We start from the raw sequence: 16,519 nt of genomic DNA on the forward strand, positions 1-16,519 counted from the left end.
TAAATGGGGAATCATCACTGAATGATTGTGGTTCTATGGAGTTCCACAGAGGTCAGTTCTTGGTTCTACGCTATTTAACATTTTTATCAACAATCTGGAAGAAACCATAAAATCGTCACTGATAAAATTTGCAGAAGACACAAAAATTGGGGGAGTGTAAATAGTGAAGAGGACAGGTCACTGATACAGAGCTATCTGGATTGCTTGGTAAGATGAGCACATGCAAACGATATGCATTTTAATATGGCCAAATGTAAATACTTCTAGGACCAAAGCATGTAGGCCATACTAACAGGATGGGGACTCTATCCTAGGAAGCAGGAACTCTGAAAAAGATTTGGGGATCATGGTGGATAATCAGCTGAATGTGAGCTTGCAGTGCAATGCTGTGGTCAAAAGGCTAATGCAATCCTAGGAAGCATAAACAGGGGAATCTCGAGAAGGAGTGGAGAGTTTATTTTACCTCTTTATCTGGTCCTGGTGCAACCAATGCTGGTAGACCATTCCCAATTCTGATGCCCACAATTCAAGAAGGAGCTTGATAAATTGGAGATTTCAGAGAAGAGCCATGAAAATGATTAAAGGATTAGAAAACCTGCCTGATAGTGATAGACTCAAGGAGCTCAATCTATTTATAAATGTATAAACAAAGAGAAGGGTAAAGGATGACTTGATCAATGTCTGTAAGTATCAACAAGGGGAACAAATGTATAACAAATACATACAAACATATAATATGATCTCATGCCTGGAAGTTGAAGCTAGACTATTTCAAACTAGAAATAAGGTGTAAATTTTATAAAAGTGAGAATAATTAACCATTGGAACACTTTATCAAGGGTTGTGGTGAATTCTCTACCACTGACCATTTTAAATCAAGATTGGACATTTTTCTAACAGATCTGCTCTAGAAATTATTGTGGGGCAGTTCTCTGGCCTATGTTATACAGAGGGTCAGTTTAGATCATCACAATGGTCCCTTCTGTCCTTGGAATCTATGAACCAAACTCAGACTGCTGAATGAATCATACTGAATTGCAGTCTGCAGCGTAAGGCCCAAGTCTAGAAGGGGAAAGTTGCAGGGCTCTGCCCTGAGAAAGGTGATGACTAGAAGCCTGAGGCCAAATTGGCATGCATTCGAGGAGGCCACAAAGATGTCAGAGGTGCATTTCCCAAGAGAACTCTAACAGTTCTCATTTGGAGATTCCTTAAAGACCATTGTGAAAGGAGCTGGTAGAACTCTCTCACTCTGATTCCCACTGGAACCTCACCAGAGTTGAGCTGTGGGAAATTCTGACATTTCAAAGGAATTCACACATTGGGACAAAAAGTTGAATTACTGACATTTTTGGTGGAACAAAAATTTCCAAAAATAAGATAATTTTGAATTGTCTAAATGTAGTATTGCCAGAAAGCACAAATCAGGACCCCCCCACCTCACCCCCCTGCAAATAATGAGCCTTTCTAAAATAGATGATATTGTATTTTTGTCTGTTTTAATTTTTGAACTCCCCCTGCCGTACCCACTCCCCCTGTGTGTAGGGGTGACAATTAGTGCCTGCCTGAGCTGCCACGGTGCATCATGGGAGTTCTGGTTCTCCCCTACGGGCCGGGCCTTCGGGCTGGCATACATCTCCTTTCTAGTCCATTGAAGCACCCAAACCACAACTCCCATGAGGCACTGTTTCACCACAGGTAGATGCAGCTTATGTTAAACTGACTGTAAATAGATTCATAGATTCATAGATATTTAGGTCAGAAGGGACCATTATGATCATCTAGTCTGACCTCCTGCACAACGCAGGCCACAGAATCTCACCCGCCACTCCTACAAAAAAGAAACCTCACACCTATATCTGTGCTATTGAAGTCCTCAAATCATAGTTTAAAGACTTCAAGGAGCAGAGAATCCTCCAGCAAGTGACCCGTGCCCCACGCTACAGAGGAAGGCGAAAAACCTCCAGGGCCTCTTCCAATCTGCCCTGGAGGAAAATTCCTTCCCGACCCCAAATATGGCGATCAGCTAAACCCTGAGCATATGGGCAAGATTCATCAGCCAGATACTACAGAAAATTTTTTCCTGTTTCAGTTCAGTTCAACAAACTGACAAGCTTCGAATCGGGCTGGAATATTTCATTTCCACTGCCCCAAGGGAAAATTTAAAAATACCAGCAAACTTGAACATCTTGATTCTGCAGAGACTGCGTGTTCCTGACAGCAATCATTTTGACAGAAAATTCCCACTCAGCTCTCCCCACAGCCCTCTGCACGTCCCTCCCCACAGAACAGTGCGTGACACACACACCGCAGCTTGGGTCTGTGATGGCGGAGGTTCCCCCACCTACACACTAAAGGGTCAGGATTCTTTGTCTGAAAGTGCACTTGGCATTAGTAAGCAGGGCGTGAATATGCCGTGGACCTTGCATGGCAGTCCCCTACCAGAGCTTCCAGCAGGAGCAATATGTTTCTCTGGGAAGCCATGCAGAGCACAGTCCTTGGGGGTGGAGGGACTTAGGGAGAGGGAATCTGCTTCTTGCCTCTCACTTGTGTCCATGCACCATCATTTAAAGCCTGTTCATAACTGCAAACACAAGTTACAACACAGCTGTCTTCATTGCCATATGTAGAGTAGGCAGGGCCTTAACGGTGTCTTGTAACCAAGCAAGGCTTAATTATAACCAAGGTTTGGTGAGAGCACCCAGTTAATGTCCAGTCTAAACTGCCAGTGGTAGCCACACTGTAAGTGGGGCCCCATCTGGGCAGTAGCTGTCGTGTGTTTGTAGCCTAGATATTATTATATTAATAACAAGGAATCTCCCAAGCCTCCCAATTCCTTGAAAAGGCCGCTCAGATCTCCAGGGCTGGTTTCAGTAGTTAGATTCCGTGCTAACAGCCCTTTCCTTCATTTATGGCTGTGTCTAGACGGAAAGTGAGGAGCTGCTATAAACATTTAATGTAACATCCCTGCCTACCTCGTAGTTTCAGCATTTCATGTCCCAGTGGTGCACGCTCACACAAGCATCCTCCAGCCTATACAAAGTCACACACACACACACAAATCCCCCTGCCCTCACTCACAATCACTCCCACACAGGCACCATTCACAGCCCTTGCTCATCTGACATCTGCACACAAAGACATACACAGATACAGACTGAAAGACACACATAGTAACACCCACAGGCACATCTAGGGTGACCAGATGTCCTGATTTTATAGGGACAGTCCCGATTTTGGAGGCTTTTTCTTATATAGGCGCCTATTGCCCCCCCAACCCCCTGTCCTGATTTTTTACACTTGCTATCTGGTCACCCTAGGCTCATCTTATCAAACATGCTCTTATACATCAATCTTCTTCCGCAGCCCTCTCATTCCCTGCTTGCCTGCCAGTCATGCACATTGACAATCAGTCACACATACACAGACACACTCAGAAACGCACAATGCACCTGTGTTCCCTCACCCATCTCATTAGCTTCATGTTTCAGAAGTTTCAGTCAGCCAATCAGGAGGCAGAAGCAATCCCATGTGACGTAGTCAGTTTACCACACAGAAGGAATAATGAACAGTGCAGAGGTTCTCAGGACTTGATTGCACCATGCCCCCCTTCTGACAACAAAAATTACTCCATGACCCCAGGAAGGGGGACCAAAGTGTGAGCCTGCCTGAGCCTCACTGCCTTGGACAGGTGGAGGGGGGGGCAAAGCCAAAGCTTGAGCCCTACCGCCCTGGATGGGGGGCCAAAGCCCCAGGGCTTCAGCCCCAGGCAGGGGTCCTGTAACCTGAGCCGTGCTGCCTAGTACTAAAACCCTCAGGCTTCGGCTTTGGCCTCGGGCAGTGGGACTCAGGCTTCAGCCCCAGACCCCAGCAAGTCTAAGCCAGCCCTGGTGACCCCAATAAAATGGGTTTGTGACCCACTTTGAGGTCCCAACCCACAGTTTGAGAACCGCTGGAATAGTGAATGGTCTAAATAACCAGTTCACACAATATCCACTGGCAGAAAATTGTTCAAATAAATTAATCCATTTGAAGATAATGAGCGCTGCTGAATACACTGAGTGGGAACTAGGATCAGTTCAGGAAGGGTTCACTAGCTGTAGAAGGGGCAACATTTGTAACAAATATTATTTTTAATTTTAATTTAATTTAATTAAAAGCCTGTCTGGGTATCATAAACATGTTTAGTAACCCTGAAATACTGGATTTAATGTGCTGACAGCTCCAGTGATTCCACTCCAGCTGCACCTTACCCAGAGTGAGCCCCCATGCCTGGGCGTGCTGTAGAGAATGAGAGTGAAATCCTGGCCTTGTGGAAGCTAAGCTTAGTTTTGCCCTGCTGACCATCAAGGGCTAGACCTGTGACAGAACCAGGGGGCTTAATTACAGCAGTACCTGGAGCTGTCTCGTGCTGCAGTAATGTGTGGAGAGACCTGGGTCTAGCCCCCTGGCCAGCAGGACAGCCAGGCTGGAGAGGGAAGAGCTAGAGAGATTCCTGGGAGAGACTCAGACAAATACCCCCCAACATAAAAACAACATTGACCATGCCAGCCTCACACTCAGCTTCTTAGCACCAGAGTGAGAGGGGCTGGCTGCTGATTAGCTGTCCAGCTTCATGGAGCTTTATGACTGATCCCATGAGTCTTGAGCAGGCTGAACAATGCTATGGGCCACACACAGTCAACTGAACCGTCCAATTCACTGCCTTTGGCTGAGCAGTGCCCCTTTTGTAGTCAAGTCCCTGTGGTTTGCTGGCACAGAGGGTCAGTTCTTGAAGAGCTTACTCCTCTGGCTGTTCTCAGTGGGAGTTTGGCCTGAGAAAGGGCTAAGTAAGTTGTCAAGGTTCCTCCCCCACTCTGAACTCTAGGGTACAGATGTGGGGACCTGCATGAAAAACCTCCTAAGCTTATCTTTACCAGCTTAGGTCAAAACTTCCCCAAGGTACAAAATATTCCACCCGTTGTCCTTGGACTGGCCGCTACCACCACCAAACTAATACTGGTTACTGGGGAAGAGCTGTTTGGACACGTCCTTCCCCCCAAAATACTTCCCAAAACCTTGCACCCCACTTCCTGGACAAGGTTTGGTAAAAAGCCTCACCAATTTGCCTAGGTGACTACAGACCCAGACCCTTGGATCTTAAGAACAATGAACAATCCTCCCAACACTTGCACCCCCCCTTTCCTGGGAAATGTTGGATAAAAAGCCTCACCAATTTGCATAGGTGACCACAGACCCAAACCCTTGGATTTGAGAACAATGAAAAAGCATTCAGTTTTTTACAAGAAGACTTTTAATAAAAAATAGAAGTAAATAGAATTAAAGAAATCCCCCCTGTAAAATCAGGATGGTAGATATCTTACAGGGTAATTAGATTCAAAAACATAGAGAACCCCTCTAGGCAAAACCTTAAGTTACAAAAAAGATACACAGACAGAAATAGTTATTCTATTCAGCACAATTCTTTTCTCAGCCATTTAAAGAAATCATAATCTAACACATACCTAGCTAGATTACTTACTAAAAGTTCTAAGACTCCATTCCTGGTCTATCCCCAGCAAAGACCCAGCATACAGACAGGCACAGACCCTTTGTTTCTCTCCCTCCTCCCAGCTTTTGAAAGTATCTTGTCTCCTCATTGGTCATTTTGGTCAGGTGCCAGCGAGGTTACCTTTAGCTTCTTAACCCTTTACAGATGAGAGGAGCTTTCCCCTGGCCAGGAGGGATTTCAAAGGGGTTTACCCTTCCCTTTATATTTATGACATAAGTATGTCAAGTTTTGGCCTAATCAGCACATTTCAGGGCCATATGCACAAATAATGGTGGTAAACAAGCATTATGTGTGGCACTTGTTGTGCATTCATCCAATCCAGGTACAGAACAATGCCATGTGACTTTTCAGGCCAGTCATCACAGAGCAACACAGCTCAGGTTTGGAATACCCATCATAAATTCACAGAGTAAAAGATTCCAAACAATATTCATTGAATGATTTCAAATGATGAATACATTAAAAAAATGGTGATGTGTTTTATGGTTATTCTGCCACCGGAAAAGAGACTAATTTCATTAGATAAATTTAGCCATTGTGAATTATTCCCCAGCTCTGCTGTGTATGTGTAGTCTGAATAGCACTTTGGATCCTTCAAGATGAAAGGTACTATTATGGAGCTGTAGTGACTTGCTTCCCATTATAGGACTGATTTTGACACTCTACCACCTCCCTGTCTAACTTTCTCTACAAAGCTCCTTTCTGCCATTTCGTCTTTCATCTGTGGTCTCTAGCTGGAGAAGATTTTATTTAAATTTCTTTTTAGAATGCTTGAGATTAATCAAACAAGGCAGTCTGGGGATCTGAGACTCTCACTGAGGTGTTGCTCACAATAAGTCTGCAATTTTTATTTAGTTAGTTTTGTAAACTCCGACCTCAAAATGGCTTGGACTGAAACAATCCGCTTTGTTTTATACATTAGTCCTTGATGAGAACTGCTGCATATTTTTATTAAGGTCAGGTGGGAATTTTCAGTCATTTGATGTGCTGATATGAATTTCTGAGAGCTCTCTGCAAGGCAGCTTCCCATTAATCCTGTGGAGTTTATCACCTCCTTGGTGTTGCCTGCAGCATTTGTAAACTCTGTGGGCTTAGCAGCTGTGGCTCAGGGAGTATATGGGCTCTCTTCTGTGTCTCTGCGGGAAATGAAGTGCTCAACCTGCACACTGCTGCAGCTTGCCAGCCCTTGACAGCAGTAGCTCCATTGCACAAAAAATTAGAAGCTCCACAGGAGAAGGAGGTGCCTGAAGGACACTGAAACCCCCAGTGTGGGCTCCCTGCAAGTTATAGTCTCATCTGGATTATGGAAAGGATCTAATGCAAGATCAGGGTGAGGGGATAGCTCAGTGGTTTGAGCATTGGCCTGCTAAACCCAGAGTTGTGAGTTCAGCCCTTGAGGGGGCCATTTAGGGATCTGGGGCAAAAAGGATTGGTCCTGCTTTGAGCAGGGGGTTGGACTAGATGACCTCCTGAGGTCCCTTCCAACCCTGATATTCTATGATAAGAGAACCCAGAGGAAGCAGCTGCTGCCTAAGGCAGGGAATGTGCCCTAGCTGCAGAAGAGCTTCCCCAAAGCACCTTTAGGCAAAGGGGAAGCCTGGTTCTCACTGTAGACCCCTCCAATAACTCTATGCACTTCGTCCTGGACCCTCCCTGCTCTGTAAGAACTTAGGTGACCTCTTGCCCCGTACCGATTATGAATTCTAGACAACCCTTTCATTCCCATTGCAGAGTCATGGACACTGGGCCTTCTCTAATCCAGTCATTGGCATCCTCCCCCCACTCCAGTCACAGCCACTGAGGTCTAATGGGGGCCAATCACATACTCTTGAAATCAATGGAGCAGAGAAAGGATAGCAGCAGGTCACTGACCTGCCTGTCTCAGAGCCAATTAAGGGAGAAAGCTATCTGTCTCCATTTGGAGAGAGTCCAGTGGAGGGCAATGAAAATTATTAGGGGGCTGGGGCACATGACTTATGAGGAGAGGCTGAGGGAACTGGAATTGTTTAGTCTGCAGAAGAGAAGAGCAAGGAGGGATTTTATAGCAGCCTTCAACTATCTGAAGGGGAGTTCCAAAGAGGATGGAGCTAGACTGTTCTCAGTGGTAGCAGATGACAAAACAAGGAGTAATGGTCTCAAATTGCAGTAGGGGAGGTCTAGGTTGGATATTAGGAAAAACTATTTCACCAGGAGGGTGGTGAAGCACTGGAATGGTGAAGCACAAGGGAGATGGTGGAATCTCCATCCTTACAGGTTTTGAAGGTCCAGATTGACAAAGCCCTGGCTGGGATAATTTAGTTGGGGTTGGCCCTGCTTTGAGCAGGGGATTGGACTAGATGACCTCCTGAGGTCTCTTCCAACCCTGATATTCTCTGATTCTATTATTCTAATGCAAACACAAAATATTGAACAGTGGCTCACTCAGTGAGCACCCTCTGTTCTGTGCTCTGAACAAGGCAGGGTCCTGTGGAAAAAACAGTATTTGATCATGTAATTAAAGATGGTATCCTAATGCATACACATGTGGGAGGGGGAGGCAAATTAAGGAAGCACAGGTAACCTTAATTCTGGTATTTCCTAACTTTTGCATGCTTGGCTTTGCAACTTTAATGTTCTTTTAAGAGAGTTTTGCATGAGAGAGAGAGACTAGGTTTTAAAGCAAATTGAAAAATGAGGAACTCTGTCCTGAGAAATCATATTTCAGAGTAGCAGCCGTGTTAGTCTGTATCCTCAAAAAGAAAAGGAGTACTTGTGGCACTTTAGAGACTAACAAATTTATAAATTTTGTTAGTCGCTAAAGTGCCACAAGTACTCCTTTTCTTTTTGAGGAATCATATTGATACCCACATGGTTCATCAGCAGTAATGGAACCTTTAGATCCATTGGACAGACCTCTGCCACTTGAGCTAATCGAGGAACTGATAGCACCAATGATTATTTTTTTTAACAAGGGCAAAACAACATATTTTACCCAAATCTTGTTCTTGGAAATGGTTGAACCATTTAGGCTGAAATGTTCACACATACAAAAAAGTCAGCCTGAGGTAGACACCTGGCATGGAAAATTTCAGCCCAAGCAGTTAAAGACTGGCCAGGTATAAGCAACTGAAAACAAGGGCTTATAATGGGACGAACCTTAAGTATAGGTGGCACTACTATATAACAATTTGTTGATCTCCAACAGTATACAACAGTGTCTAATTTGGACAGTTGGTGTGAATGGCTCACGGTGTCTAGGATGGAAGTACATGTAAAGCTAGGTGGTGGATGCTGCAATCTTTCGCTGAAGTGGAAGGAGGTCTGGCGGAGCCTTGAGCCCCATATACACAGGATGTTTAGCAGTTCATAGGCTAGTTTGTATAATGGGTAGGTGGGTCACGGTTAGGAGGATGAATGTCTGGGTTCTTCATGGGAAGGGAGGGTTGGCTAGATATGGAGCATATTGCATAACATATTTGTAGTATATATGAGTTCGTTTCTGTCCCTCCCTCTCCTCAGTGGAACAAGGGCCCAAGGATACTTATACCTGATAGGTTAGGTTGGGTTTGAAATTCAGGGAAAAGAGAAGGCCCAACCCTACTTCAGACCCAGAGAATGCCTCATTCCTGTCCTGCCCACAGAGCCCTCCTCTTGCTTCCCTCCGACTCCCTCAGCAGCCAGCCATAGGCTCAGCCCACTCCTTCCTTCTGCACTGCATGAGGCACAGCATGTAGGGGGACAGGCAGATGTGCTACATTAACTCACAGCCCCCCACATTCTTGAGCCCCGCTGTGGGTTCCTCCTCTAGCTTCCCCAGAGTCACTCCCACTGTAAGCTGACATGGATGAATGGCTTCCACTAGCAGTTGTACCTGTCTATGCTGAGGCTGACTGTGGTCCTTTTTCTTGCATCACAGATGCACCAGTCTCTAGCTGTTACAATCTGGGCGACACCAGACAGATACAGGTGCCTTATGCTCCACATGAGTCTTCATGGGCAGTGTCGAGGAGGCTGCCGGTGACTTGCTTCTCTCCCCCCCTCCCTCCGCACCGAGATGTTGTGTCTGACTGCCCCCAGCCCCTGAGGGAGGCAGAGCAGCTTTCAACAGCCACAGGGCTGGATACCAGAGTGTTTGATGTGACTGGAAGATGGAGACAGCTCTCCAGCAGTTTACACCCATTCAGGTTTCTGTAGGGACTACTCTTATCCAGCGGCACTGGGAGAGAAGAACCAGCACAGCACATAGACCAGCCCCACCACATAAATATCACTCCCCAAATCCAAGTGCTGGCTCTGTGGCTGTCCAGAGCTGGTATCGTGATATATTCCTTTTCCCTCCACCTCAGCCTGATCTACTGCTGCCCACCTGAATTAACCTGCCTCTGCCATGGGGGTGCAGAGCTCCGTAGTCAGCTCCTCCCATTCCACTGACACCATTTCCAGAGCTAGCATTACTGGAAGGTTTGGTGTGGGAGGGAACTCTCCACTTGGCACAGGCAGATTTTGGGGGTGCTCTGTGGCAATTTCCAGTCCCAGATTGATGGGATGTGGCTCATTCTGGAATAGCTCCTCCCACAGCGTGGGCACATGGAGAGCTGCAATGGCAGATATGCAGGTGCTGGGAGTGGGAAAAAGAAAGGACTGCAATCTCCCCTTTGCAGTGTGATGCTGCACCCCATAATGCTTTATGGAAATACGCTTATGAATGTATATATGACATAACTGGAATATGTTTTATGCTACATATGCCATGTAACATATCTCTGCAAAGGTTATGATCAACTGAACATATTCATTCTATCTGTATGCATGTGTCATTTTTGTATTCAAAGTTATGAATATTGGCTGTGTACTTGTTTGATTTTAAGTAGCCTTAGTAAGGCATTTGGGCAGCTTCTTTAGAAGGGAATTTGCAAATTAAGTGCCCAGTCAAGAAACACTTAACGGACAACGGATCTTGGAAGGCTCCAATCCACGTAAGAAGTCTACCTGAGGATGTTCAAGGTAGCATGTGAACAATGGCTGCTACCTGTAAGTTCTGAGTCATACATGGACATGTGACTTGCCCATGTGACTCCAAAACTCCATCTTGTAGCTGGGATTCTACACAAGGGGAGGGAGGGGTGTCCACGTACAAAAGAAAGTCTATTTAAATCCCTGGGAGACCCCTCCATTTTGTCTTCAGCTGGCTCAAGAGATAGCTTCTCCACCCCAAAGGATACCTGAAAGAAACTGGAACAAAGGACAGTAACCACCAGGAGGTGGGAGTGGGGGAGTGACTGCTGAACCCAGACTAGAAGGAGGCTAGTCTGTAAAAGAGGCTTATTTTACATATCTGATGGTGAGATTTTATCTGTGTTCAGCTTCTTACTGTATTAAGTTTAGACTTGCGTGTTTTATTTTATTTTGCTTGGTAATCCACTTTGTTCTGTCTGTTATCACCTGGAACCACTTAAATCCTACCTTTTGTATTTAATAAAATCACTTTTTACTTATTAATTAATCCAGAGTATGTATTAATACCTGGGGGGGGGGAACAGCTGTGCATATCTCTCTGTCAGTGCCCCTTCCACTTCCCAGGCAGCCTTGACTTCTCTAGCCTTAGCTCTTCACAAAGCTGTGTGTGTGTGTGTAGGGGCATACCTCAGCACTTTTTGTAGGCTGCCTTTATGAGCAAACAGTTTTCTCTTTAATTCTCCAGCTTTCCTTCTCATTCAAAGGATTCTTTTGTATTCTCCACACACATCGTGATGGGCCGGAATCCAGGCTCGATCGCCCTCTCTCCAGAGGGGCACACAAACATCTCAGGCGTTCCCATATCAAGGTTCTAAGTCTCTCTGCTTCACAGGTGCCAGGAATGAGGGGTGCTGGCTTTGTGCTTGATAGCAATGGCATGAAGAGGTCCAGCTGAACGGGAGCCATCTGTATTTACTTGCTGTGCCTTCTCCTCAATTATCTGCCGTTGCTTTGATAGTACACCTTGTATGTAAATATGGATCTCTCCAGAGAGATGCTAGGAGGCACATTTGGCAATTTAATCGCCTTGGAGCAAAACTATTGTGAGTGGTTTTCAGTTGCAGAAAACAATAAAAAACAATGGAAGAGGGAAAGTGTTCAGATTTATGGAACCAAGACAAGTCTAGTTGGGTTTATCTGTTTCTCCTCGTTTTCCCTGCCATCTTGTCTAATTATCCAAGATATTTGTGTTTCCCAAGAAGCCAGTTTTGTCCTCCTACCTGACCCTGAAGCAAGAGATTTCGGGCAGAACAATCCCTTCCCCAGCAGCATTGTTTGATGGCATGGTGCCCAAGTCTGAGTTCACTGCAGGCTTTGTGGAGAAATGAATCCTGGGTGTTTGGGAAAGGAAGCTGTTAGCTGAAGATGGAGATCTGGGGGATCCAGCATAGGGCAGGCTGTGGGAAATGCTTTTTGTGTAGGATTCTCTCTCAACTCCTCCCCCTCAAAAAAGTTTCTTTTCTTGGTGTGAAAAATAATGTGAGCGACTTGTATAAGTACCATGTCTGTGACGGGTTGGATCACAGAAAACCCCTTGGGAACTGCCAACTGATGTGCTGAGACTACTTCTAAACTGTTTTCCCTGCCAGCTTGGAACTCCAGTACCTTGCCGTGTTTCAGCCAGACCCGCTAGCCTGCTACAAACCCAGGCCGAAGTCTGAACCACATCCCCCAAAAGCTTGCAGGCTTAACTGAAAACAGCTTAACAAGTGTTCCTGTCTCCAACACCCAGATGCCCAGTTTCCAATGGAGTCCAAACCCCAAATAAATCTGTTTTACCCTGTATAAATCTTATACAGGGTAAACTCATAAATTGTTTGCCCTCGATAACACTGACAGAGAGTAAAGGAGGACTTGTGGCACCTTAGAGACTAACAAATTTATTTGAGCATAAGCTTTTGTGAGCTACAGCTCACTTCATCGGATGTAGCTCACGAAAGCTCATGCTCAAATAAATTTGTTAGTCTCTAAGGTGCCACAAGTACTCCTTTTCTTTTTGCGAATACAGACTAACACGGCTGCTACTCTGAAAACTGATAGAGATATGCACAGCTGTTTGCCCCCCTTCCCAGGTATTAATACATACTCTGGGTTAATTAATAAGTAAAAAGTGATTTTATTAAATACAAAAGGTAGGATTTAAGTGGTTCCAGGTGATAACAGACACTTCAGGGCCTCATCCTGCTCTCCTTTCCATCAGCATACACTGGGAGTAATCCCAGTGATATGAATGGAATCACACCAATGTGAGAGGAAAATCAAGCCCAGACTATTCCCCATCTGGAAATGTTATCCTTGCACAATTATCATGTAAACCAGAGCTGAGAAAGCAGTAGCTTGTCCCTTCCCTGTCTCCAGCCCATCCTCCAGGGAGGCAGGGCTGGACTGTACTTGGAACTGCTTAGCCCAGTCTATCTAAGAAGGATTTCAAACTGAGGAATTTCCACCACTTTGCTTGGGAGGCTGTACCACAGTGTAAACAACCTCAGCATTAGAGACCTTTTCCTGGTGCTCAGCCCCACTAATTTTCTGCTTGATTATATCCCACTATTCCTCCTTATATCCCATCTCACTCCATTAAGTCATTCCGATGACTAGAAGCCGCTGGACAACCAGGAATCAGTGGACTTAGGGTCTATCCTGTAGTACCTGATCTAGAACCTCAGATTAATCACTTCATTTCCCTGAGGCTCTGTTTCTTCTCCCACCCCGTCTGTCAGGTCTGTTTAGACAGTAAACTCTTCAGGGCAGGATCTCCTTTCGGTAAGGGTGTATACAGTGCCTAGCACAACAGAACCTGGATCTGAGTCGGAGCCTTTAGGCTATAATTATAACATAATATAAATATTACTGCTATGATATAAATAACAAAGAAGAAACTAGCGGGAATATTAACACAGCTGCATTGGACACCTGTACAATTTATGGTGCACATTGCACAGTCACAGTAATAATATATCAACCTACATATTTAACTAGGAAACCAGGAACAGAAAATATTACATCTCTGTAGCTAGGTGCTAGTACAGAACCCTTCAACATAGCATCTGGGCATCTCCCAGGACTGCAGGGATTTATTCTCAAAAAACTCCTGTGAGGGAGAAAAGTTCCACCTCTTTGTTACATCCAGGGACCAAAGGCCCAGCTCCTCAAAGGTGTTTAAGCTCCTAAATTCAATCAACTTCACACAGCTAGTCTATAGCAGAGCTGGGAACTGGTGACAGATCTCCTGCATCCAAGCTTAGAGCTCCAGCACAATCATTGCTATGGAGTAAGGGGTGTCTCTCTTGGCTTTTTGAGATGAGGTGGATGGGGCAGGGTTTGAGTTCCCATCTCTACCACAGCTATTGTTTGGCTGGAGGCAGTTTTCTGTAAAACTGGGTTAAGCAGGCAGCCGAACATCTGTTTCCACTGTGACGGCTGCATCCTTGCAATGGGAACAAGAAAGAAACCCATTTTCTATTCAATTCAAACTGTTATAAGATGCAGCAAAAATCATGGCCAGACCCTAAAATCGCAGGATCCGCACTGATTTTAATTTTTGTACACCCTGATTTTTGTGGCCCTGGAGGCTCTGGCGGGGGGATTTTTTGGAAGATTTTGCTGTGTGTGTTTCTCTGAGAGACTTACATTCTCCCTCATGTACATTACCCCGCAGCAGCTCTGCACCTGACAGCCAGAGCAGGGAGAATGTGCATGGTGATGTCACAAAGGGGGCAGGGACTCTGCTAAAAACTTAGACAGTAGGTGCTGTGGGTGAAAGCTGATGCTCAACATTGTGAAGATCAGCCATATCTGAGCTGAGGGCAGACCTTGTGGACATGACGATAGCACAGATAGATGGAGCCCAGACATACTGAGCAGGGCTGGGAGGTCCTGCCAAAAGAATGAGAGCTGGTTCTCCCTCCTCCATGTTATAGAAGAGGAAAGTAGGACTGTCAACCTCCACGCCTATCTCCTCCAACGGGAGGGTAGATGTGGGCACTAAATGTGGGCAGGAGCCTGTTGCCAGCATGGGCCTGTACGGTGAGCTTCCCAGAGGGAGTGATATCCACTGTTCAAGGCAGGAGACAGAAGGGGACATGTTTTTGCCTTCTTGTTTTCCCCATAATATTTAGCACCTTCCTCGGTCCTCTAACAATCTGCCTCTCTCAGGCAGGAGACAGCTACAGTGGGACATTACATAGGGGCTTAAGTCCCCAAGGCGAAAGGGAGCAAGTGATGGACAGTTCCTTGCTGATCCCTCCTGTCCCTTTTCACTGGTATAGCCCCTGGGGCACCATGCCAGCATGAAGAGCCATCGTGATACACACAACAAGCCTCACAGAGCCAGAGTCCTGCCAGAGCACAGCTCCGCTCCAGGGAGCCACAGGACAACCCAGCTTCCTCCCCAAGTGGGAAGGGAAGAGCCCCTGGAGTTCTACCCACTGAAGTCTCGGGCAGGAGTGGCTGTAACTTTGCTGCCTGCTTGCAGGGATGCAGCTGTCTGTAACAAATAGCTGGGGGAGGCAGAGAGGGGCAGTGGTGTCAGGTGGGCAGGAGACTGAAGCTTGGGCACTGGCTAATGCACGTTGGTGGGGTTTCGTGGCCAGTTGCCTCCTCACTCGGCAATCACGGTGCCCATGGTTATGTTGATCGATGCCACCCCTTCCCTGCCATGGGGTGCCGGGAAAGATCTAGGGAGTCCGGCTCTCCCATAACACGGAGCTTGTCTGGGAGGAGCTGTAGCTTCCCCCTCCATGTACAGTTCAGGGAAAGCCAGGCTCCCTCCCGCAGCTGCCCACGAGTCACTCAGGCTGGGCACCGGACGGGTGCAGCCCTCCGACTGGCATGCCTGCCACCCACGGGGAGCCCCTGCCTTCGCCCGCCGAGCGAGTGCCTGGGGAAGAGGGAGCTGCCCTGTGGGAGGTGGCAGCCCGAGCCACACTCCAACTAGTGCTCGCTGTCCGAGCAGCTCCACAGGAGGCGGCAGGGGGACCCTATTGACACCCCACGCCCCCATCCTCCCTTCGGCCGGGTCTGAGTCCCTCCCCCACCGGGAAAAGGCTCCGGCCAGCAATGCCTCTGCGCCGGAGCAGGGCTCGGAGCCCGGCTCTGCTCCATGCCAGAGAGTCAGGCAGAGCCGCGGGAGGGCGGCCAGCCCCCGGCGCCCCCGAACCAGCGCGGCGGAGCGCTTGCCCCCTCTCCTACCTGGGAGCTGTCCAGCGGCTGGAATCCAGCGGCGGCTGCCGGGCTTTGCTCGCCTCCCTGCGTGCAGTGAATGCTCGCGGCGCTCGCGCGGCGGGGGCCCCGAGCTGGCTCCTCCCGGGGCCGGAGCTAACCCCCGGCGCGCCGGGGCCCCGGCGCTGTCCCCAGGGCGCAGAGCGTGCGGCGTAATCCCCTCGCCCAGAGCCCGCCGCTCGCCACTGCCCGGCCGGCGCCCGCCGCCTCCCGAGCGCTCCCTGCGCTCCGTTTCGCTCGCCGCCGATTGGCCGCGGGCTCCTGTGCGGGGCCAGGCGGCATCGCCCGCGCCTTCAGCCTGCGCCCCCGCCACCGCCCTGCGTCCCGGCAGCCCTGGGCAGGACGCACGCCGGGGAGCGCGGAGCTGCTGCTGCCGAGGCGGGGGCGGGCGGTGGGGAGGGGGGGGGCACGGGGGATCTCCGCGGCTGCTGCTTTCACAGGCCGGGGAAGCCGGTCGGAGGCAGCGGAGAGCGGAGCAGCCGGTCGGGCCGCCAGCTGGGCTCCGTGCCGGGGGAAAGCCCCCAGATCCGGGGCGCAAGGGGCGTGGGCCCCGGGCCCTCCTTGGGCTCTGGCCGCAGCATAGAGCGAGGCACCGGCTGGGCCGCTGTCGTTCCGCCTGCCTCAAGTTTTCCTGCTCGCGGGCCCTGAAGTGCCCAGTGGCCCCGTGATCGAGTCCCTCCCGCACAGGGCCCCAGATGGGCTCAGCCCGCTGCCTGGGGCACGTCCCGCTCTTAGAACTGAGCCTGGCACTTTGGA

At 48.2% G+C, this 16,519-nt stretch overlaps 1 protein-coding gene across 3 annotated transcripts in view; it reads right to left on the reverse strand.

Moving 5' to 3' along the window:
- Positions 1-16,255, reverse strand: part of LOC140916532 (transmembrane protein 121) — a 186,065-nt gene extending 169,810 nt beyond the window's left edge. For all 3 annotated transcript variants that reach the window (XR_012160542.1, XM_073358186.1, XM_073358187.1), the window contains exon 1: positions 15,734-16,255. The gene's annotated coding sequence lies outside the window, so the exon portion shown is untranslated. The remainder of the gene's footprint in view (positions 1-15,733) is intronic.
- Positions 16,256-16,519: the final 264 nt, after the last annotated feature.

The sequence above is a fragment of the Lepidochelys kempii genome, chromosome 8 (genome assembly GCF_965140265.1).
Source record: "Lepidochelys kempii isolate rLepKem1 chromosome 8, rLepKem1.hap2, whole genome shotgun sequence".
NCBI classification, from domain to species: Eukaryota; Metazoa; Chordata; order Testudines; family Cheloniidae; genus Lepidochelys; species Lepidochelys kempii.